This window comes from Dermochelys coriacea, chromosome 19 (genome assembly GCF_009764565.3).
Source record: "Dermochelys coriacea isolate rDerCor1 chromosome 19, rDerCor1.pri.v4, whole genome shotgun sequence".
Lineage (NCBI taxonomy): Eukaryota > Metazoa > Chordata > Testudines > Dermochelyidae > Dermochelys > Dermochelys coriacea.
Genome location: NC_050086.2, coordinates 15,586,216 through 15,608,774, shown reverse-complemented (window position 1 = coordinate 15,608,774; position 22,559 = coordinate 15,586,216). Strand labels below are relative to the sequence as shown.

Sequence of the window (22,559 nt, the reverse complement as noted above, 5' to 3'; positions counted from 1 at the left end):
CTTACAGCACCACCTAGTGACTGAACAGTATAAGACAGGCTTCAGAGTGGTAGCTGTGTATAGTCTGTATCAGCAAAAACAACAAGGAGTCCTTGTGGCACCTTAGAGATTTATGCCCAATTAAATCTGTTAGTCTCTAAGGTGCCACAAGGACTTCTCATTGTTGTTTTTCCGTACAAGACAGTTTAGCATTCCATTACATGGGCACCTAAAAGTTAGGTGCTGTGAGACTTAGTGTTGCAATGCCTGTGTCCCTTTGTGGATCTGGACCTTCACCTCTCTGGGCCTCAGTTCCCTGGTCTGTACAAAGGGGATAATAGCTCTGCCCTGCCTCCTAGGGAGAGGAGAACTACATTAAAGAGTGTGAGATGCTCTGGTGATGGAGCTAGATAAGCACCATAGATAGCCATTTAATAAAGGGAAATGTCTGTGGGGAAATGTCTGATCATGACAAAAGGTCTGTTGAGGTTCAATTGAATTTTTTTTTTTTTGCCTTTTCAGTAGCAGAAAACTGAAAAATTTCACCCCCACAGCAGAAGCTATTCACCCGGTATAAGGCTGACACCTCCCCAGCTCTTTGCAGAAACATAAACAACTTCTAGCGGTGGCTAGCTTGGGTCAGCTGTGAAGGAGCAACCGATAGAGGTCCCATGCCTCTGGCCAACCCCTTGCTCTTCTGTATATACACTTCAACCTGTCACATTTTTATGACCTATGCCCTTAGCCTATAGCTTCAGAGCACAGTGTATTCTCTCTCTCACACACACACTCTCTCTCTTTAGTGAAAGACTAAAGTCTCTTCATGGGTTCCAGGAGCTCAATCTGCTTAACCAAGAGAAGGTGAAGTGGTGACTTGTTCACCATCTGTAAGTACCTACATGGGGGGCAAAACTTGTCCAACAGGCTCTTCAATCGAGCAAACAAAGATCCAGCCAGGGCCAATGGCTGGAAGTTGAAGACTAGACTCAGATACAGACTAAACTGGAAATATGGTGTAAATATTTAACAGTGAGGATAATTAACCATTGGAACCACTTGCCTTTTTAAAGCAAGATTGGATGTTTTTCTAAAACATCATCTCTAGTTCAAACAAGAATGAATTAAGGAAGTCCTATCGCCTGTGTTATTCAGGGGTCAGACCAAATGATCACAATGGACCCCTCTGGAATGATAATCTATGAATCAACTTAATAGGAAAGGGGTTCTTGCAACAACCCTCCCTCTAGGCCATAGCTGTTACTGGCCTTAACGGAGCTGTTTGTAGCTTTTATTCCAGTGGGGCTGTTCAAGCTAAAGAACATCTCAAAGCCTAAACATGCACATTTTGAAAGGCCCTTCCCAGCAGGAAGATTAAGGGTGCGTTTTGCTGTGGCGTATTAGCTCCAGTAAACAGCTGTGTGTTTCCCAATGTGTTGTGTGCATTTAAATTAATGAGTGTGTTTATACAGACTTTTGGGAGAAATGATTCATACAAGGGCTGGGGTCTGGCTGTTGGTTCTGCAACACAGAAAAGCAGTAAGGCAAGGAATGGAGAAGAGAGCGCTGCTCTGTGGATAGTAACCATTCTCCATGTGCTTGCAGGGCTTGGGGAACCAAGCCGCCACACTACTGAGCAAGGGAGAAAGACACAGACAGATCTTTGGCTGCTTTGCTGCAAAGTTTGCCCACCAGTGGCAGAATAACTGTAATGAATTAATTTTATTTTTGTCCTCTCATTTGTCATAGGCTTTTCCCACAGCCTCTGTGGTTTTAACCAAGTCCAACTAGCTGGCTGTTTAATGTGGTTCTGGTTGAGAAGTGCACCGGGCTGGGAGTCAGGAGACCTATGTTCTAGCCCTGTCTCCACGGCTGCTCTGCTGGGTGACCCTTGGGCAAGTCACTTCCACTCTGTTTTTCCTCCCACCCTTAGTCCCTTCCTCAAAGAGCTTCCAATCTCAATAGACAAGACAGACAATCTCCCGCTGTGTGTCCATGTAGCATCTAGCACAACGAGGTCCCCATCCTGTTTGGGCTTCTAGGGGGCTCTTTGATACAAGTGATGACATTAGGTGACAGTCCTGCAGGGTGGGGTGAAGGTGGGAACACAGAAATGGTTTGCAAAGAGGTACCATCCAGCAGCCCTCAATTTCCACCCTTGTCTTCAAAGGAGAGGTTGTTTTTTCCAGAAACTCGATGATATTCAATTGCATTCAGCCTGCATGCAGGCAGACCCCCCCAGCAGACAGATGGGATTGTATTATTGCGGAGAGCAAGCTGCGGGTTATTTAGAAATGGGTCAGAGCCACTCCTCAGGATCTGAATGCCTCAGCACTCTGGGCAGCTTCCAATCCAAATGTCACCAATGGCCTTTATCTCGCTTGTGCATCAAAATCCACATCCCCAAATGCATGCACGTTCCAAAGCTAAGCCAGCCCTTTCTGCCTATTCTGGGTCAAATCCCATAAACCCAGATCCAGCCTTTTGGGAAGGGTGGCTGTGGCTCTGGATCTCAACTCTGCAGCCTGGGCCCATCTCTAAGTGCCACACACAGAGACACACAAATTCACATGCTTCTTGTTTTCAGGAGTTGACAGAGACAGCTGCAAAACAAGGGCAAAGCGAAGCAAAGGTAATGAATGAATACTCAAGCTTATATCCCATTACCTACAGCAGCAGCACACGATGCTGGCAGGCACCGTCCCCAAGCAGCTGGAGCAGAAGCGCGTTGTTGTTGTCGTAGAAAGAAGAGAACAGTTTTCCCTTTAATTCCTCTTTCTCACTAGGGCAGGAGAAACAAACTTGGCTTGGTAACTTCAGCTGGAATTTTCAGAAGTATTCCCAAGTAAGCACCAAAAAAGGCCAAGATTTTCCAAAACAATGGATGATTTTGAGTTGCCCAACTTGAGACCTCTTAAATTGTTGGTCAGAAATTGCAGAGCATTTGCCCTCTGACAATCAAGTGCCCTTAGGGGCTCTCGCCCGAGATCACTAGTTACTTACGAAAATCTTGGCCAAATTTTTCAGAGAACTCAGCACAACGGGTGCATGCCTGGCACTTAGCCCCTGCACATCTGCCCCAAGCGCCTTTGAAAACCCAGTTCTCAAAACCTACTACTGTCCCACTGGAATGGGACTCTTGATCTCCATTGGAGCAGGAGCAGACCCTTAGTAAATCCTTTGGCTGCCCTCTGAGATCTTGGTGCACTTACCATACCACTTCTGTCATGTATTTTCAAATATTATAAATAAATCTCCTCTGCCCTCTCCTTCCCCAGAAAATGGAGCTTGGAAAATCCAAGCCCAACCTCAGACAAAGGGCACTAATCAAACAGGACACTATCGCTGACTTGAAAAGGACACCCTGTTCTCTGGGGCCAGCATAGGAGGATGTTTGACAAGCTCCTGGCACAGAGGAATTCAGACATTGAGCTGAGAGCTGTGGGTAACACTGCTCAACTTCGGGGAACCCGAAACATCCTCATTTCATTTCATTTGCAGTCTGCCATTCTGCTGAATCAGCCCCTCAGCAAGGACTGCCTGGGGGTGAAGGGAAGTTTACACCACTTGGAATCACTGACATAGTTGTCTGTGCATCCGTGGGTGGGCGAGCCTCTCCAGGACCCCACCGAAGAGCTAGATTTTTGCATACAATCAAACATTGCAGCCCCTGGATTCATGTGCTCTTGGAGAAAAATAATAATGAAGTGACTTTCTTTTCCCACATTCACCAGATAATGACAGAAATTTTGGAGCACATAAATTATAAATGTTTCCTTTTGTTGAATTCAAGCCAGTGGTGATTGCACCTAATGACGGAATTTTCCTTGGAAGGGTGGGTCATTCCTTTCTCAGGAAAGAATGCAGAGGAGGAGCTGCCCTGCCTAGTAGCTAACTCACTTAGCCAGCATGTGGGAAACCTAGGTTCAAATCCCCACTCCACCCAAGAGGAGCAGGGAGTTAAACCAGGTTTCTGACATCTCTGATTGGTGCCCTAACCACTGCTGTATTTTGCGGTGGAGGATGCGCTCAAGCCAGGAGCGGCAGATGCACCCAGAAGCACAGGTGCTACGCCACTCCCCTGAGGCCCCACCACCACACAGCCCCTTCTCTCTGAACCCCCGCTCTCGCTAGGGTTGCCAGGCATGCAGTTTTTGATTGGAACGCTTGGTCGAAAAGGGACCCTGGCAGCTCCGGTCAGCACTGCTAACCGGGCCATTAAAAGTCCAGTCGGCGGTGCAGCGGGGCTAAGACAGGCTCCCTGCCTGCTCTGGCTCTGCATGGCTCCCAGAAGTGGCCAGCATGTCCGACTCTTAGGCACAGGGCCAGGGAGGCTCTGCATGCTGCCCCCACCCCGAGCTCCAGCTCGACAGCTCCCATTGGCTGGGAACCGCAGCTAATGGGAGCTGCGTGGGTGGCGCCTGCATACGCGGGCAGTGCACAGAGCCCCCTGGCCCCTCCGCCTAGGAGTCGGACATGCTGGTCGCTTCCAGGAGTGGTCTGAAGTAAGCGCTGCCCAGCCTAAGCAGCACCCCAAACCACCTCCCACATCCCAACCCCTTTCCCCATCTTGGAACCCCCTCCCCCGCCCAAACTCTGTCCCAGAGCCCGCACCCACTCTTGAACCCCAAACCCCTCATCCCTGGCCCCACCCCAGAGCCCACACCCCCAGATGGAGTCCACACCCACTCCCGCACCCCAACCCCTTGTCCCAGCCCAGTGAAAGTGAGTGAGGGTGGGTGGGAGAAAGCAAGCAATGGGGTGAGGGGGGATAGAGTGAGCTGGGGGTGGGGCCTCAGAAGGGGTGGACAGGGGCAGGGCCCCAGGGAAGGGGTGGGGCCTCAGGTAATGGATGTGGGAAGGGTGTTCAGTTTTGTGCAATTAGAAAGTTGGCAACCCTAGCTCTCATGCCGCCCGTTGTCCCCAAGGCCCCGCCCCCCATATGCTTCTCTGCACCTCCTCCCCTCCTTCACTTGCCCCTACAGTCAGTAAAAGTAGTGAGGAGTGGGGCATGGCTCCTTGGCCCCCCCATTCCAGTGCCCTTGGCTCAAATTGTCCCACTTTGCACAAAATATACTTAGATATTCAGTGGGCCAGAGGGAGGATGAGACTACCCTGACCCTGGTGGCAAGAGCACTCCCAGGGGCAAGTCTGGTTCATGTCCCTGCTCCAATGAACGGGGCGAAAGGGAGGTGCTGCTACCAACTTGTCTTGTGCGGTAGCTGTACGGCATCCTGTGACTGGGCGAGGCAGGCAGGGGAATGTCTTGTTCGGGCTCTTGCCAGGCTTCAGGCATGGGCTGGGTGTCAGGATTTAGGCGGCTGTACACGTTCCAATCAGCAAATCTTTAGATGCTGATGGGACTTCACCTGCAGAAACGTAGGTGCCTCGGGAAGTTAGGCACCTCCAGTGTTAGGCAGCAACTGGGCGGGAGTTTTGAGGAGCTAAATTTTGGACTTAGGCTGAAATTCCTTTGTGGCTGCCCTGGCTTTTGGGCTCTGAGTCACCTGCACCCCACATGCTGGGCTCTCATGTATTCCAGCACAAGGGGAGTGCGTGATGCTGCCTAACAGATTCACTCTCTGCAGGGTAACGGAGGAGCCCAGGAATCAGGTGATGGTGCATTAGGCCCTTGAGTTTTCTTGGCCTGTGTGTGGCTGGCCAAATAAATTTAAAATTATTTAATTTAAAAAATGCATAGAGCTGCATTGAGCCTTCCCTCCAACTCACCCCTTACTCCTCAGACAGTCCCCTTGAAAGGAGACTAGGAGTGGAGTAGGTGCGACTCAGAGTGAGTAATGGGGATGGGATCTGGCCCACAACGAATAAGCTCTAATGACTGAGGGTAGCATTTTCCAAAGGACTTGGATGGCTTTGTGCCTCACTGCCTTTTGCACACGTGACTCAGGCACCAGACTCAGTGGCCGGGTGCGACTGCATTTGAGCTGCGGAGGTGCAATTCCCAGCTCGTGTTGACGTACATGTGCCAGTTCTGCTCAAGCGAACACCTCAGACCTGAGCTGGGAATCAGTCACCGGCTCAAATGAATCTCTAGTCAAAGGGCTCGACCACGGACTCCCGGTGTGAGTGCTTCAAACTACGTCTGCCTCAGTTTTCCCAGCTATCAAATGGGGATAATGTTCCCTACCCTCACAAGGGTGCCATGAAAATCCATTAATACTCGGGAGGTTCTTCAAACCCACAGTGACTGCGGGGACATGAAATGCCCTAGCTAGCGAGGCAGACTTGCCTCAAAATTTCACAGTCACTGTTACTGGGCTGAGGGAAAACTTCATCCACGGGGCCATTTTTCCAGCAGCTCCAAGCTTCTGAAAAACAGGGGTCTTGGGAGGAAATCGCCCTGGGGGGGTCACTGGCTTGAGGCTACAATCAGAACTCACACCCACCCAGTGGCAGCTGGCCCCGCATTCTCGCACTCGCCACTCAGCCCAGAATATCATTTGCAGCAGCACTGAGACCCATTGTGATTGGAAGCTGGAGGCAGGGCTGGCCCCACAGGTGAAGGCAGTCATGGCTCTCAAGGCCATTGGTTTCCTTTCAGGTCAGAAGCCAGGCTCAATGGGACTTTGCCTGTCCTGCTTACAATGTGTCAGCTCCTGCCTGAGGTGCCTCCATAGAACATGCTGCAGGTGGGCTGTTTAGCCCAAATTTTGGGTGCCTTGGTTTGCTGGTGCCAGCTTGAGACCCCAGCTTGTTGGTGCTCGGAGCTCAGTTGAAGTCAATGGGAGCAGTGGGCAGCTCAGAACTTCTGCAAATCATAGTTTCATAGTGTTTAAGGCCAGAAGGGACCATCGGATCACCTGGCCCTGACCTCCTGTGTCTCTCAGCTCACTAAGGCTACGTCTACACTGAGCTGGAGCAAATCCCTCAGCAGGCTGAAAATAACAGTGTAGATGTTCTGTCTTGGGTGGGCTCCCAGGCTCTGGAGCACCCACACTGCTCCTGTTGGTGTGCTAGCTCAAGCCCCACTAGTGTGAGTCTGTCTACAAGGGCTGGGGGCCCACTCCCAGATGCTGTGTAGATGTAGCCTTAATGGCCTGTGAGACACAGCAGGTCAAGGCTACAGGATCTGATGGTTCCTTCTGGTTTTAAACTCCATGAAACTATGATCTTCAGAGGTTCTGAGCTGCCCACAACTCCCATTGACTTCAACAAGCTCCCAGAATCTCTTAGGCATCTTGAGCTGGGCAGTGAATCATGGCACAGGCAAGGCTGGCCCTATTGCCCCTTAAAGGGGCCAGTCACCCTGTGACCGGGTTTAGCCATATGCAAAAGGATCCTCCCATGTCTGATTGTGCTTCATCCCTCCTAGCCCGCAGACCATTGCAGAGTTTGCTCCTCTAAGATTTTGGCCACATGACATCTGCCTGCCGCCTCCCTCAAGCCCTTGTCCTCGGGCATCCCTGACTCAGTACTTTGGGTCACTCCCGTTATTTGGGGCCTCTCCCACACTGCGGTGGCGTGATCCGCAGGGCTGCCTCTGCAGGGTAGGGTGTACCCAGTCATTGGGCAGACAGAGAGCAAAGCCCACCAGAGACTCCCTATGAAGGCAGAAAGGAGGGGGGTTCTAGAATGGCTTTAGAACCAGCTCCAGGGCATGGACTGGTGCTTGGGAACCACTGCTCTAGCATGCCTGTTTTTCCCGGTCTGATAGGGATTCCCACAGCAGCACAACCTGGGCATGGAGTTGGCCCTACAAAGGGAAGTTTCCAGGTGAGGTTTGGAAGGAGACTGAGAGTTGATGAAGGGGAAAGAGCCAGGAAAATGCATCCTAAGCTGCAGAGAAGGAGGCTCTTGCATCAGCCTCCAGAGGCCTTGTGTCCTTGCGGTCTGGGTCACACTACGGGATGCAGCAATGATGCAGGGACAGAGCGGCAGACCCAGGTGCAGTGCACAGCTCATGGCTGCCAGTTGGCCTCTTGCTAGAACTGCCTCACTTGGAAGGAAGAACACGGATTCAGGAGTGGGGGGAAGAGGTGGGGGAAGTGCTGGTGTATCTGCCCTCTGCGTGGCAGGGGTCCCTAAAGCTCTGGTACCAGCAATTCTGGCATGGTGCTGGCACAGACCCTCCTGCTGGCTGAGCAGAGACTTCATGCAGAGTCACTTGCTGGCCCTTCCCAAGAGGAGCAGGCTGGCTGGCTGCAAACTCTCCCCACAGCCAAAGGCCCCCACCTTATGTGCTCGGGAGGGTGGGGGAGTGGAGAGGGGCTGGTGGCAGCAGCTTTGTGAGATGCACATATAATGTGGCAAGGGAAATCTACAAGGCCCCCCAAGAGTGTGAATGGGGGTGGGGGACAGCAATAGCAAGATCCCACCTCCCCCCACCATGTGATGTGGCAGCCACATGGCCAGGCCTGAAACAAGAGGAAGCTAAGGGCCCTCTGTCCCGCACGCAAGGAAAGGACTCCTGGCAGCGCAGTAGGGAGGGGCTGTGGCAGGTCTCATGAGCAGGGACTGCAGCCAGCTCAGGGCTCGGGCCACTGGCCGCTCCTGGCATCAGCTCCAGGAGCAGCAGGCACTGAGTGGCGTGTGCATGAGTGTGTGTATGTGTATATTTGTATGTGCACATGTGTCTGGGGGCCAGGGGAGTGTGCATGCACATGTATATGATGAGCTGAGGGCTCCATGAAGCCTTCTAAGGAAAATAACGGAGAGGAGAGAAATGGGGGGCTAGAGAAGAGGGTTTGGGGGGAGGAAGGGCCTTTTCTAGCACATAGCAACAGGTTTGAGATCCATTAGCTGGGGGCAGGGGAAAGGCCCCTCCCTGGAGTTTGTAAAGCGCTGATGAGCCTAAGGATTAGGGAGGGGTTTCAGAGTCTGTCTCTGGGGCACAAAAGGCCAATTCCCAGCCACATCTGACCTGCTCAGGGTGAAAAGAAAAAAACTGTGCTCTCGGGGTGGGGGGGAATGCCCTGAGGGGGTGTGCAGGGAGGTGGGACTGGCTGCCAACCCCAGCTCAGGGCTGAATTCCCCACGGGAGTAAAGGGGGGCAGCTCCATTGAAGGGACATGTGTCAGCAGGGCCCCGGGCCCTTTGAGAGAGAGAGAGAGAGACAATGCACTGCAGTGCCTCATTATTCATCCTCCCCCTCGAACTCTGCTTCAGGGCGGCCTCCTCTCCAGACATGAAGGGCTAGACATGGCTCCTTCCACACCTGCTATTGCGGCTCCAAGCACCAGACTGGGGGCCTTGGATCCGTCCATTTGTACTAGGGCTGATAATGTTTTGTGCCAACCCGGGCGTTAAGTGGAAAATGTGATTTTTGATTCAATGGAATATTTCACTGCATGTGTCGGCTTCCTGGGGAAACGTCGACTTTGCATCAGTGCCCTAAAGGGTTTTCAGGAGACTGTTATCCGAGAGCTCAGAGTCCTGAGAGACCATTAGATCATCTAGTCTGACCTCCTTTATAGCACAGGCCAGTCCTTTCCCCCCAGATGCTCTGAATTAAGCTCAATAACTTGTGTTTGACTAAATCATAACTTGGAGCATAGGCGCCAACTCTGCTGCTGCTCTGGGGCTGAAGCATCCACGGCAGGCCCCCTATCAGCTTCCCTCTTCCCCCCAGTGCCTCCTGCTTACTGGTGGGCCCCGCCAATCAGTGTTTCCCCCTCTCTCCCTGCACCTCCCAACCGCTGCGATCAGCTGTTTTGCAGTGTGCAGGAGGCTGGGGAGGGAAGAGGGGAGCAGCAAGGGCGTGGCACGCTCAGGGGAGGGGGTGGAATGGGGCAGAAAGAGGTGGGGTGGGGCTTGGGAGAAGGGGAAGGGTGGGGGTGTGAAGAGGTGGAGCAGGGGCGGGCCCTTGGGGAAGGGGTGGAGCAGGAGTGGGGCCTGAGTCTAGCCCCCCCCCCCGCCACATTGGAAAGTCGGTACCTGTGACTTGGGGTTGGCTAAAACAAATCTTCTGGATGTGAAGACTCCAAGGGATGAGGAATCCACCAGTGGTTTCCCTTGGGAGTTTGTTCCAATCCTTTTTCGCCCTCACTGTTTAAAAAGAAAAAAGAAAAGTGCCTTCTTTCTACTTGGAATGTGTCTGGCCTCAGCTTCCAGCGGTTGGCTCTCGTCCTGCCTTTCTCCACTAAATTGCAGCGCCCTCTCGCACCTGGTGTTTTCTCCTTGTGAAGGTCCTGACACCCCATAATCGAGTCACCTCTCAGTCTTCGTTGTGATCAGCTAGACTGAGCCAGTGTCTCGCTGCGAGGCGTTTTCTCCAGCCCTCAGAGCAGTTCTGTGCCTTTTTGCGGAGCCCTCTACAGCAGTGTTTCCACATCCTCTTTACAATGGGGACAGCAGAAGGGCACAGATCATTCTAGTGTCTGTTTCACCAGTGCCACATGCAGAGGTAAAATCCTCTCTCTACAGCTACTCCCTAATCCCCTAAAAGAAAAAAGAAAAGGAGTACCCGCGGCACCTTAGAGACTAACAAATTTATTAGAGCATAAGCTTTCGTGAGCTACAGCTCACTTCATCGGATGCTGTAGCTCACGAAAGCTTATGCTCTAATAAATTTGTTAGTCTCTAAGGTGCCACGGCTACTCCTTTTCTTTTTTCTTTTTGCGAATACAGACTAACACGGCTGCTACTCTGATCCCTAATCCCCTGTAGATCATGGCATGTCGGGGCGCTGCTTCGCAGGACACAGCCCCCACTGCATGCCTTGTTCCTACACTTACAACTTTCCATTTGACAGTGTTTGACAGGCCTGGGTTACCAAGCGATCCAGATCACCCTGTCTGATGCCCTCTCCTCGCCATTGCTTCCCACTCAAGCCAATCTCTGAAATCTGAAATTTCCTTCCAGACCATTGATGAAAATGTCGACTAGCGTCAGGCCTAGCACTGACCCCTGCCAAGCCCCATGGGCAGGAGTGCAACCAGCATTTTCCTAAGGAAGGGGGCCAGAGCTCTCCCTCCCCTGCCCTGCAGCCAGCCGTGCCCCCACACCCAGCGCCAAACTTTCCCCCTGGCCCTGCAGCACCCCCATACCCAGTCCACATTCTCCCCCCTGTGTCCAGCTCCACACATGCTCCCCTCCTGCTGCCCCCAACTCCTTCCCTTCCCCCCACATTGCCCCACACACAGCTCAGTGCTCTCCCTGCCCCACACCCAGCCCCTGATCTCCCCCACACACTGCCCGCACCCAGCTAAGAGCTCTATCCATACCACACCCAGCCCCCATGCTCATCCTCCCCACATTACCCCATACCTTGCTCCAAGGTCTCCCTGCCCCACAAGCAATCTCATACTTCCCCCCCACACCATCACCATTACCCTGCCTTCAGCTCCAAGCTCTCCTCCCCCCTGCACCCAGTTCCAAGTTCTCCCTAGCTCTGAGCTCTCTCTGCCCCAGATCCTGCCCCACAACCTCCCATCCCCACACCTATCCCCTGGTTCTTCCCCAGAAAGGGGGGCTATGCTGAAAAGCAAAACCACACACCAGGGCCAGGAAGTTCTGGGAGCCTCAGACCCCATCCTCCTCCTGTGTCTCCACTTCCCCAGGAAGCCTCAAAAGCCTGGATCCAACCCTCCCACACTCCTAGACACTCCTAGACCTTCCACACAAACTTCCTCGTGGCTGGACTTTACAAAAACTAGACAAGCCATCTACAACACACACTTTGCTTCTCTACAAAAGAAAAAGGACACTAAGCTATCTAAACTACTACATGCCACAAGGGGCCACAACAGTGGTTTCTGTAACCCACCCAGCAATATTGTTAATCTATCCAACTATACTCTTAACCCAGCAGAAGAATCTGTCCTATCTCGGGGGCTCTCCTTTTGCCCCTCCACCCGCACGAACATGATACAGTTCTGTGGTGACCTAGAATCCTATTTTCGACGTCTCTGACTCAAGGAATATTTCCAACACACCTCTGACCAACATATTAACCCACAGAGACCTTCCTACCAACACTACAAAAAGAAGGATTCTGGGTGGACTCCTCCTGAAGGTCGAAACAACAGACTGGACTTCTACATAGAGTGCTTCCGCCGACATGCACGAGCTGAAATTGTGGAAAAGCAGCATCACTTGCCCCATAACCTCAGCCGTGCAGAACAAAATGCCATCCACAGCCTCAGAAACAACTCTGACATCATAATCAAAAAGGCTGACAAAGGAGGTGCTGTCGTCATCATGAATAAGTCGGAGTATGAACAAGAGGCTACTAGGCAGCTCTCCAACACCACTTTCTACAAGCCATTACCCTCTGATCCCACTGAGAGTTACCAAAAGAAACTACAGCATTTGCTCAAGGAACTCCCTGAAAAAGCACAAGAACAAATCCGCACAGACACACCCCTAGAACCCCGACCTGGGGTATTCTATCTGCTACCCAAGATCCATAAACCTGGGAATCCTGGACGCCCCATCATCTCAGGCATTGGCACCCCGACAGCAGGATTGTCTGGCTATGTAGACTCCCTCCTCAGGCCCTACATTACCAGCACTCCCAGCTATCTTCGAGACACCACTAACTTCCTGAGGAAACTACAGTCCATTGGTGATCTTCCTAAAAACACCATCCTGGCCACTATGGATGTAGAAGCCTCTACACCAACATTCCTCACAAAGATGGACTACAAGCCGTCAGGAACAGTATCCCCAATAATGTCACGGCAAACCTGGTGGCTGAACTTTGTGACTTTGTCCTCACCCATAACTATGTCACATTTGGGGACAATGTATACCTTCAAATCAGCGGCACTGCGATGGGTACCCGCATGGCCCCACAGTATGCCAACATTTTTATGGCTGACTTAGAACAACGCTTCCTCAGCTCTCGTCCCCTAATGCCCCTACTCTACTTGCGCTACATTGATGACATCTTCATCATCTGGACCCATGAAAAAGAAGCCCTTGAGGAATTCCACCATGATTTCAACAATTTCCATCCCACCATCAACCTCAGACTGGACCAGTCCACACAAGAGATCATCTTCCTGGACACTACAGTGCTAATAAGCGATGGTCACATAAACACCACCCTATATCGGAAACCTACTGTCCACTGTTCCTACCTACATGCCTCCAGCTTTCATCCAGACAACACCACACGATCCATTGTCTACAGCCAAGCTCTATGATACAACCGCATTTGCTCCAACCCCTCAGACAGAGACAAACACCTACAAGATCTCTATCAAGCATTCTTACAACTACAATACCCACCTGCTGAAGTGAAGAAACAGATTGACAGAGCCAGAAGAGTACCCAGAAGTCACCTACTACAGGACAGGCCCAACAAAGAAAATAACAGAACCCAACTAGCCATCACCTCCAGCCTGCAACTAAAACCTCTCCAGTGCATCATCAAGGATCTACAACCTATCCTGAAGGATGACCCATCACTCTCACAGATCTTGGGAGACAGGCCAATCCTTGCTTACAGACAGCCCCCCAACCTGAAGCAAATACTCACCAGCAACCCCACACCACACAACAGAACCACTAACCCAGGAACCTATCCTTGCAACAAAGCCCGTTGCCAACTCTGTCCACATATCTATTCAGGGGACACCATCATAGGGCCTAATCACATCAGCCACACTATCAGAGGCTCGTTCACCTGCACATCTACCAATGTGATATATGCCATCATGTGCCAGCAATGCCCCCTGCCATGTGCATTGGCCAAACTGGACAGTCTCTACGTAAAAGAATAAATGGACACAAATCAGACATCAAGAATTATAACATTCAAAAACCAGTCGGAGAACACTTCAATCTCTCCGGTCACACGATTACAGACCTGAGAGTGGCTATCCTTCAACAAAAAAACTTCAAAAACAGACTCCAACGAGAGACTGCTGAATTGGAATTAATTTGCAAACTGGATACAATTAACTTAGGCTTGAATAGAGACTGGGAGTGGATGGGTCATTACATAAAGTAAAACTATTTCCCCATGTTATTTCTCCCCCTATCCCACCCCCCACTGTTCCTCAGACGTTCTTGTCAACTGCTGGAAATGGCCCACCTTGATTATCACCACAAAAGGTTTTCCTCCTTCCCACCCTCCTTCCTGCTGGTAATAGCTCATCTTAAGTGATCACTCTCCTTACAGTGTATATGATAAAACCCATTGTTTCATGTTCTCTGTGTGTGTATATAAATCTCCCCACTGTATTTTCCACCAAATGCATCCAATGAAGTGAGCTGTAGCTCACAAAAGCTTATGCTCAAATAAATTTGTTAGTCTCTAAGGTGCCACAATTACTCCTTTTCTTTTTTGCGAATACAGACTAACATGGCTGCTACTCTGACACTGAAGCTGGTGATGATGGGGCAGTACCTGACTTCCTTTAGGCATGTGTTCAAGGGCGTGAACCCGGTTGTTGAGAAGGATCTGCCTCCGGCTCCCTTGTGTGTGTATCCACGTACACCTCTGCTATGCTAAGGGGGCCAGAGGATCACGCAGTTGTGATGCACACATGACCTTTGCAATGGCCTGGGCCTCTCCCATGAAGGGCTGTGCGAATCAAGCCCAAAGCCTGGAGCTGGAGCAGCAGCCGGTGTTCTCTTCAGCTTGTCCCTGTTCCTAGACGGGCTATCATGTTATGAGCAAACTGCGGCTTCCTTCTTAGCTCCTTAGCTAATCCTAGGTATCAGAAGCCAAAGAACCTCCCTGGAGCGGAGGCCTGGCTCTCACCCCATAAGGATGGATGGAGTCGTCTGGCAGCCAGAGATGAGTCTGGCTAGCCTTGCATGAGTCTGGCTAGCCTTGGGTGACTGCAGGGGAGCACTGGAGGCAAAAAGCCGAACTGGTTTTAAGACTGAGCTTGACAAGTTTATGGAGGGGATGGTGTGATGAGACTGCCTACAATGGCATGTGACCCATCTGAGACTGCTAGTAGCAAATATCTGTAACGGCTGGTGATGGGACACTAGATGGGGAGGGCTCTGAGTTACTATAGAGAATTTCTTCCCAGGTATCTGGCTGGTGGATCTTGCCCCCATGCTCAGGATCTAACTGATCACCAGATTTGGGGATGGGAAGGAATTTTCCCCAGGTCAGATTGGCAAAGACATTGGGTTTTTTTCACCTTCCTCTGCAGCATGGAGCATTCGTCACTTGCTGGAGGGGCTGGACAAAATTCTGTGGCCTGTGATGTGCAGGAGGTCAGACTAGATGATCATGACGGTCCCTTCTGGCCTGAAAATCTATGAGCTATTTGATTGTATGCAAACCCTATGATGAGTCCAAACTGCAGGAGGAGGGAGGCAGCTGGTCCTGGAGCTGGTTTGAGCCAATACCCCAAAAATACAAACCAGCACTCACCCCCAGAATTGGGCTTAGATTTTGGAGGCCAGTTTGCATCCATCTGCCTCCTGATCTCTCTGTTGAAATGCAGGAAGCTGCTGGAGCAGGCATGGAGCCAGTAACCAGCTTTGCTCTATTGCTGGCTGAACTTCTGAACAACCTTATGGTTTAAAGATCAAACACTTTTGTTTAAATATTAAAAAGTGCCATTCTTATTCTCACTGATCTGCCTCTCTGGCTCGGGAAGTCCCACTGGAGCCTGGTGCAGAACAAGCATGTTTAACAGCAAGAACTCTGGGTCCAAGATGAGGGGCACGGAGGAGGCATTGACAAAGCCTTGGATTTCTGTACAGGATCCGGACTTAGAACTCTGCTTCTGCAAAGGTCTCAGGACCCTGCTGGAGAACTGCTAAGCAGTTGTAGAAAGTGGAGCTTTAACTCACCCAGGTGTAGGGCTGATGGTATTATTACTATGGTCTTTGAGAGCTCGGTCTGGGTGCATATAAGGGCCGAACAGAAGGCTTGGCATTAGGAACGGTCAGGGGCTGGGAAAAGAAACATGAAGTCAAAAGATAGGTTTCAGAGTAGCAGCCGTGTTAGTCTGTATTCGCAAAAAGAAAAGGAGTAATTGTGGCACCTTAGAGACTAACAAATTTATTAGAGCATAAGCTTTTAAATGCATCCGATGAAGTGAGCTGTAGCTCACGAAAGCTTATGCTCTAATAAATTTGTTAGTCTCTAAGGTGCCACAAGTACTCCTTTTCTTTTTATGAAGTCAAAAGGATGTGGGAACGCGCTGTGTTTCCAGACAGATGTGGGAATGTGCTGCAAAAGTTTCCCAGGATGCAGTGCAAATCATGTATTCTAACCCTTTGTCTTCCTTTGGCATCGTCAGCCTAAGTGTCTCAAAGCACCATTGTAACAACAATGCAATTAATCACACTTTGCACTTCTCTAGCACCCTTTTTTTGAGGATCTCACCTTGCTGTACAAACAACAAATTCAGACTCATCCTTCACTGGGAACAGGTAAGTGTTGTTTATTCCATTTTACAGATGGGCAAGTCACTTTCCTGTCCTGTGACTCAGTTTCCCCAAGGTCAAAAACGGAATCAGTGACAGAATCCAGCTCTCCTGGTGGCCAGACGTGTGCTCAGTCCATACTCTACAAAAATCCTCTTAGACTTTCCATCCAGGTTAACTGTTTAGAGTTACGCTTAGAAGAGACTCAGAATACTACTGTTATTATAAGGGCTCTCAAGCAATTAATTGCACTGTTAAACAATAAGAGAATACCATTTATTTAAATATTTTTGGATGTTTTCTACATTCTCAAATATATTGATTTCAGTTACAACACAGAATACAAAGTGCACAGTGCTCACTTTATATTTATTTTTGGTTACAAATATTTGCACTGTAAAAAACAAAAGAAATAGTATTTTTCAATTCAACTCATACAAGTACTGTAGTGCAATCTCTTTATCATGAAAGTTGAACTTACAAATGTAGAATTATGTACAAAAAAAAGTACACTCAAAAACAAAACAATGTAAAACTTCAAAGCCTACAATCCATTCAGTCCTATTTCTTGTTCAGCCAATCGCTCAGACAAACAAGTTTGTTTACCTTTGCAGGAGATAATGCTGCCTGCTTCTTGTTTACAATTCACCTGAAAGTGAGAACAGGCATTCGCATGACACTGTTGCAGCCGGCGTTGCAAGATATTTACGCACCAGATGCGCTAAAGATTCATATGATGCTTCATCCACTGTTCCAAAGGACGTGTGTCCATGCTGATGACAGGTTCTGCTTGATAACAATCCAAAGCAGAGTGAACCGACGCATGTTCATTTTCATCATCTGAGTCAGATGCCACCAGCAGAAGGTTGGTTTTCTTTTTTAGTAGTTCGGGTTCTGTAGTTTCTGCATCAGAGTGTTGCTCTTTTAAGACTTCTGAAAGCATGCTCCACACCTTATCCCTCTCAGATTTTGGAAGGCACTTCAGATTCTTAAACCTTGGATCGAGTGCTGTCGCTATCTTTAGAAATCTCACATTGGTACCTTCTTTGCGTTTTGTCAAATCTGCAGCAAAAGTGTTCTTAAAATGAACAACATGTGCTGAGTCATCATCCGAGACTGCTAGAACATGAAATATATGGCAGAATGTGGGTAAAACAGAGCAGGGGACATACAATTCTTCCCCAAGGAGTTCAGCCACAAATTTAATTAATGCATTATTTTTTTAACAAGCATCATCGGCATGGAAGCATGTCCTCTGGAATGGTGGCTGAAACATGAATGGGCATACGAACATTTAGTATATCTGGCACATAAATACCTTGCAATGCCGGCTACAAAAGTCCCGTGCGAATGCCTTTTCTCACTTTCTTGTGACATTGTAAATAAGAAGTGGGCAGCATTATCTCCTGTAAATGTAAACAAACTTGTTTATCTTAGTGATTGGCTGAACAAGTGGTAGGACTGAGGGAGGGATAGCTCAGTGTTTTGAGAATTGGCCTGCTAAACCCACCTCGTGAGTTCAATCCTTGAGGGGGCCATTTAGGGATCAGGGGCAAAAATTGGGGATTGGTCAGGGGGTTGAACTAGATGATCTCCTGAGGTCCCTTCCAACTTTGAGATTCTATGAACTTGCAGGCTCTGATGTTTTACATTGTTTTGGTTTTGAGTGCAGTTACGTAACAAAAAAAAATCTACATTTGTAAGTTGCATTTTCACGATAAAGATTGCATGATAGTACTTGTATGAGGTGAATTGAAAAATAGTATTTCTTTTGTATACCATTTTTACAGTGAAAATATTGGTAATAAAAATAATATAAAGTAAGCACTGTACATTTTGTATTCTGTGTTGTAAATGAAATCAATATATTTGAAAATGTAGAAAAACATCCCAAAATATTCAATACATTTCTGTTGGTACTCTATTGTTTAACAGTGTCATTAAAACTGTGATTAATTTTTTAAATCATGATTAATTTTTTGAGTTAATCATGTGAGTTAACTGCGATTAATTGACAGCCCTAATTGTTATTTATTTGTAATAGTATTGTACTGTATTAGAGACTGTGGTCCCACTGTACCAGGGCCCCACTGTACCGGATGCTGCACAAACACTTGGTCAGATGCAATACCTGCAATGAAGAGCTTATAGCTAAATGGACCGGACAAAGCATGGGAGCGAGGACATCTTCTTATCCTCATTTTTATGGATGGGGAACTGAGGCACAGAGAAATTAGGGCACTTGCCCAAGGTCACACATGGGGTTTGCATTCTAAGTCACAATTCAGTGTCTTCACCAAGACAACGAAGGTGGGAGAACAATATATCCTGGGAATTCAGCTGGCAGTGGGGTAATGAAAGAGGTATCATTCTGACCATTTTTCAGCATAAACCCCCCCCACCCACACACCTCCCATAGTGCAACCTCCTCCCCAACCACAGCGCAACCCCCCTCATCCTCCAAAGCACAACCCCCCACCTCCCACAGCACAACCATCCGCCTCCCACTGCACAAACCCCTCACCTCCCCCATTGCAACAGCCCTTTCTGACAGCCCTACAGCTGTAACCTGCTCTAATGCAGCATACCACCCTGCACAATACAACCCCCACAACACAGTGTGTGCCATCCACACTACCCCCACAATCTCCCACAGCACAATTCAGCCCCTCTCCCCAACCCTAGGCTTCTTCCTAAACTTGTGAGTCTCTCATCCCCAGTCATTATCAATGCCCCTCAGCTCCCAGTCCATAACAGGAACCGACTCCCCTGTCCCATGTGCGCAGAGCAGGGGAGGATTTGCTGAGCACTCAGTGTCAGGGATAAAATACACCTGGAGCAGAAGCAAGTTTCCAACTGTAGCGACACACACAGGAGGCCTGTGGGGGCAGAGTGCAGGGTAAGTGACGGGAACCCCTGTGCAGAGCCTGTGGCTTGGCCTAGTAAGGTGGGGGTGCAGAAAGCAAGTTTAATGGGATCCCCGTGAAGGGCAAGGAAATCTTTCCCCCTCCAGTCACGGTGAATCAACCCGCCCTTAGCTCCACTGGCCGAGTGGGGAGAATCAGGAGCCGGATGTGTGTCTTGGCGAGGGTTGATGAAACAAAAGCTAGCCAATGCCTTCTTGGTGCCATGGATGGAAGGGAGGAGATGGAGCTCAGTCTCTATGGCAACAGCAGGATCAATCAGAGCCTAGAAATAGGACAGAAATAAAGGGTCAGTGGACCAATGAAGAACTAGGTCACACATCATGGGGTGCTCTGGATTCACAAATACTTGGCATGCGGCCAACTGCTTATTAAAGTTGCGGGGGTGGGGAAGGCCTGCTAGTGCCCTCCTGGCATTCCCTAGAGAAAGCAGACCACCCATGTCATGCACACATCTACTGCTCCGGGGCCTTGCAGCCAGCTAGATACGGCTCAGCCTCCAGGAAATGTCCAGGGAACCTTTATTCCCCGGGAGAAATACAGGTGAGCTGTAGATCATGAAAGCTTATGCTCAAATAAATTTGTTAGTCTCTAAGGTGCCACAAGTCCTCTTTTTCTTTTTCCGGATACAGACTAACGCGGCTGCTACTCTGCAAACTGCTCTTATAGGCCAGCTTTCCCAACACTTCCTATTATAAGAGTCTGTTTTCAGTTGCTTATAACTGCGAATTTTTAAGTGTTTGGGCTGAAATCCTCAGTGTCTGCTTCCGGCTGCATTTTTTGTTAAATTTCCATTTGAATTAAATGTCACTGCATCAGTTACATTTAATTCATGTTTTCAAGCTCTTCTTCCCCACCATAACAGCTAGAGTCTTTGTTGCTGTTGTTGGTAATGAAAGCTAAGATTCTCATGTAATCACATGGCTGCAGAAGCTAGGGCACTTTGCACAAGTCTTTAGGGTGGAATGCTCAAAAGGAAGTCGGCTATTTAGGTTCCTAACTTCCACTGAAATCAATGAAAGTTCGGAGCCTAAACAGAAGTTAGAAGTTTAACTTCTTTGGAGCATTCTACTCACAGTACCTAGGCCTTAATCCGGGCCTGCAAATCCTCGGTGCAGACCTTATTTTCGAATCTGAATTATAAAGCGCTCTTCTTGGAAACATCCACTTCTGAATTTCCTTGTTAGGGTGCAGAGAGAAAATTTGATGATAATGCTCTTACATTTCTATTGTGACTTTCATCCTGAAGTAATCCAAAGCAGTATGCAACCTGATACCCACATCCATTGTTAGAGTAATTTATACACCTCCTTCCTTCTCAGTCTGGGAAAATGAGAAGATCAGAAAACTACAGCAACAACAATTAACCAAATTTGGTTAACTTCAAGGGTTTTGCAAATCAATTCACCCCTCTCTACTCATAACAAAAGTAATTGGATGAATTACAATTGCTTTCCCAGGACACCAGAAATTACAAGCCTTCTTTCACTGAATTAATTCATTCGTGTGGGCTTTTAAAGATGATTAGGGTATATATCTGGAATGTACATTTGCCTGTGTAACCCATGTGCCTAATAGGGAGACACTTCTTTAAGAGACCCATTGGGGGGAGAGAGGAGTGAGCTGTGTCTGGGTCATTGTTGCTAGGCAGATTTAGCACTCCCCATCCAGAAGCTTCTGGAATTGGGTGTGGTAGTTTTGGGTCCACTAGGTTCCCTGTTGCGGGGATCAGATGCCTTGAGGGCAGGTGCGTTGCAGGGGGCCATGTGCCCTGGGTGAGTTGGGAGAAGCTGAGTGTAGGAGCAGGAAGCAGGTTGTTGTCCCTAAGTCTGAAGCATTTTGCAGCAGGTTAGTGCTGTTGTTAACCCTCGAACGGGGAAGCCTGGGCAATGCTAATTATCGCCAGGGGAAACTGGGAGGGGAAAATCACTTCTTCTGTTTTAATTGTACACTTTGACTGTTGTTTTGATTTTAGCCAAACTGTTCTAGTTACATTGTCTCAACTAGTGCGATCCACCCACTTTTCTTTAACTGTAGCAATGGGGAAAGAGTCATTTCTGGTTTGCTAGTCTCAGATTTGTATTTTCTTGTAACGGGGTTTTCTTTAAATCTAGACACGTAACTGAGCAGTGGGTTAATCCGTCGGCGGGCTGGCTGGCAGAGATGTCAGCAGGGGTAGAGTCTCCCTGGATTCCAGCAGAAGAGCCCTGCAAGCAAGGGGAGGGAAGGTGTTTTTAGATCAGCAGATTGTCTAGATTTGGTGATCAAAGACTCGAACGGAGACTTAGGTGAACTAACCCTACGCTTCTGGGAACCTTCTGTTTCTTCTCACGGTGTTTCTGTGTGGACTGAAATGTTCAGACTTTAATTTGTTTCCTTTATTTATGTTTCTGTATAACTGTGAAGATAATGTCTGTGGATTATAAAATAGCCATGTCATGCTGTAAAAATTAGATTATTATTTGTTTCTTTATCATACGATTTTATAAAGTTATTTAATTAAATTCATTTCTTTAGTTCCTTTTGGGATTTGAATGTGGGGAGGTTGACTCTGTGCAATCCTTGCTGAAAATCCTGAGACTGAACTCGGGGGGGGGGGGGGTTAAGGTATTGGGGACGGGAAATGAAGTGAACTCTAGTCCACTCAAAGGTTACACCTGTATTAGAGAGGGGCTTCAGAGTAGCAGCAGTGTTAGTCTGTATCTGCAAAAAGAACAGGAGGACTTGTGGCACCTTAGAGACTAACAAATTTATTTAAGCATAAGTTTTTGTGGGCTACAGCTCACTTCATCAGATGCATAAGCTCACGAAAGCTTATGCTCAAATAAATTTGTTAGTCTCTAAGGTGCCACAAGTCCTCCTGTTCTTTTTTTAGCGAGGGGCTGAAACCAACACCTTGAATGCAAGCACTCCCAGATCTTAGGAGAGTTCACGTTCAGCTGACAAATGGAAAGCTACTCCCAACTGCACTGAGAAAGTGTGAAGGTTGCAAAGTTAAAGCACTGAAAAATCGAGAAGTGAAAGAATTACGGTTACTCTTTCCTTGTCCTTCTGGTGTACATGCATTATGACTGGAGCTGATAGCTGAATTTTTGGTTTGGGGCAATTCTGAAAAATCAGAGTGGAGGGAGGAGAATTGTTTTGAGTCAACTCAAAAATGAAACTTCTGCTGAATCAAAAAGTTGAAAAAAATCATTTTGGGTCAAGGAACATGTTTTGTTTGATCCCAAAACAATACGTTTCATTCCAATTTCAGGCATTATTTTAACATTTTTGAATTTTTAAAATAAAATTGAAAGACATTTTGAAATGAAAAAGGAGTTTTGAATCAAACTTGAAACAATTTGACTT

General features: G+C 48.6%; 1 long non-coding RNA gene across 1 annotated transcript; it reads left to right on the top strand.

Annotated features, from left to right (window-relative positions):
* Positions 1-8,904: 8,904 nt before the first annotated feature.
* On the top strand, positions 8,905-21,619 carry LOC122458246. Its single transcript, XR_006278170.1, has 3 exons — positions 8,905-8,917; positions 20,941-21,056; positions 21,323-21,619. It is a non-coding gene; the product is annotated as an uncharacterized LOC122458246 (long non-coding RNA).
* The last annotated feature ends 940 nt before the right edge of the window (positions 21,620-22,559 follow it).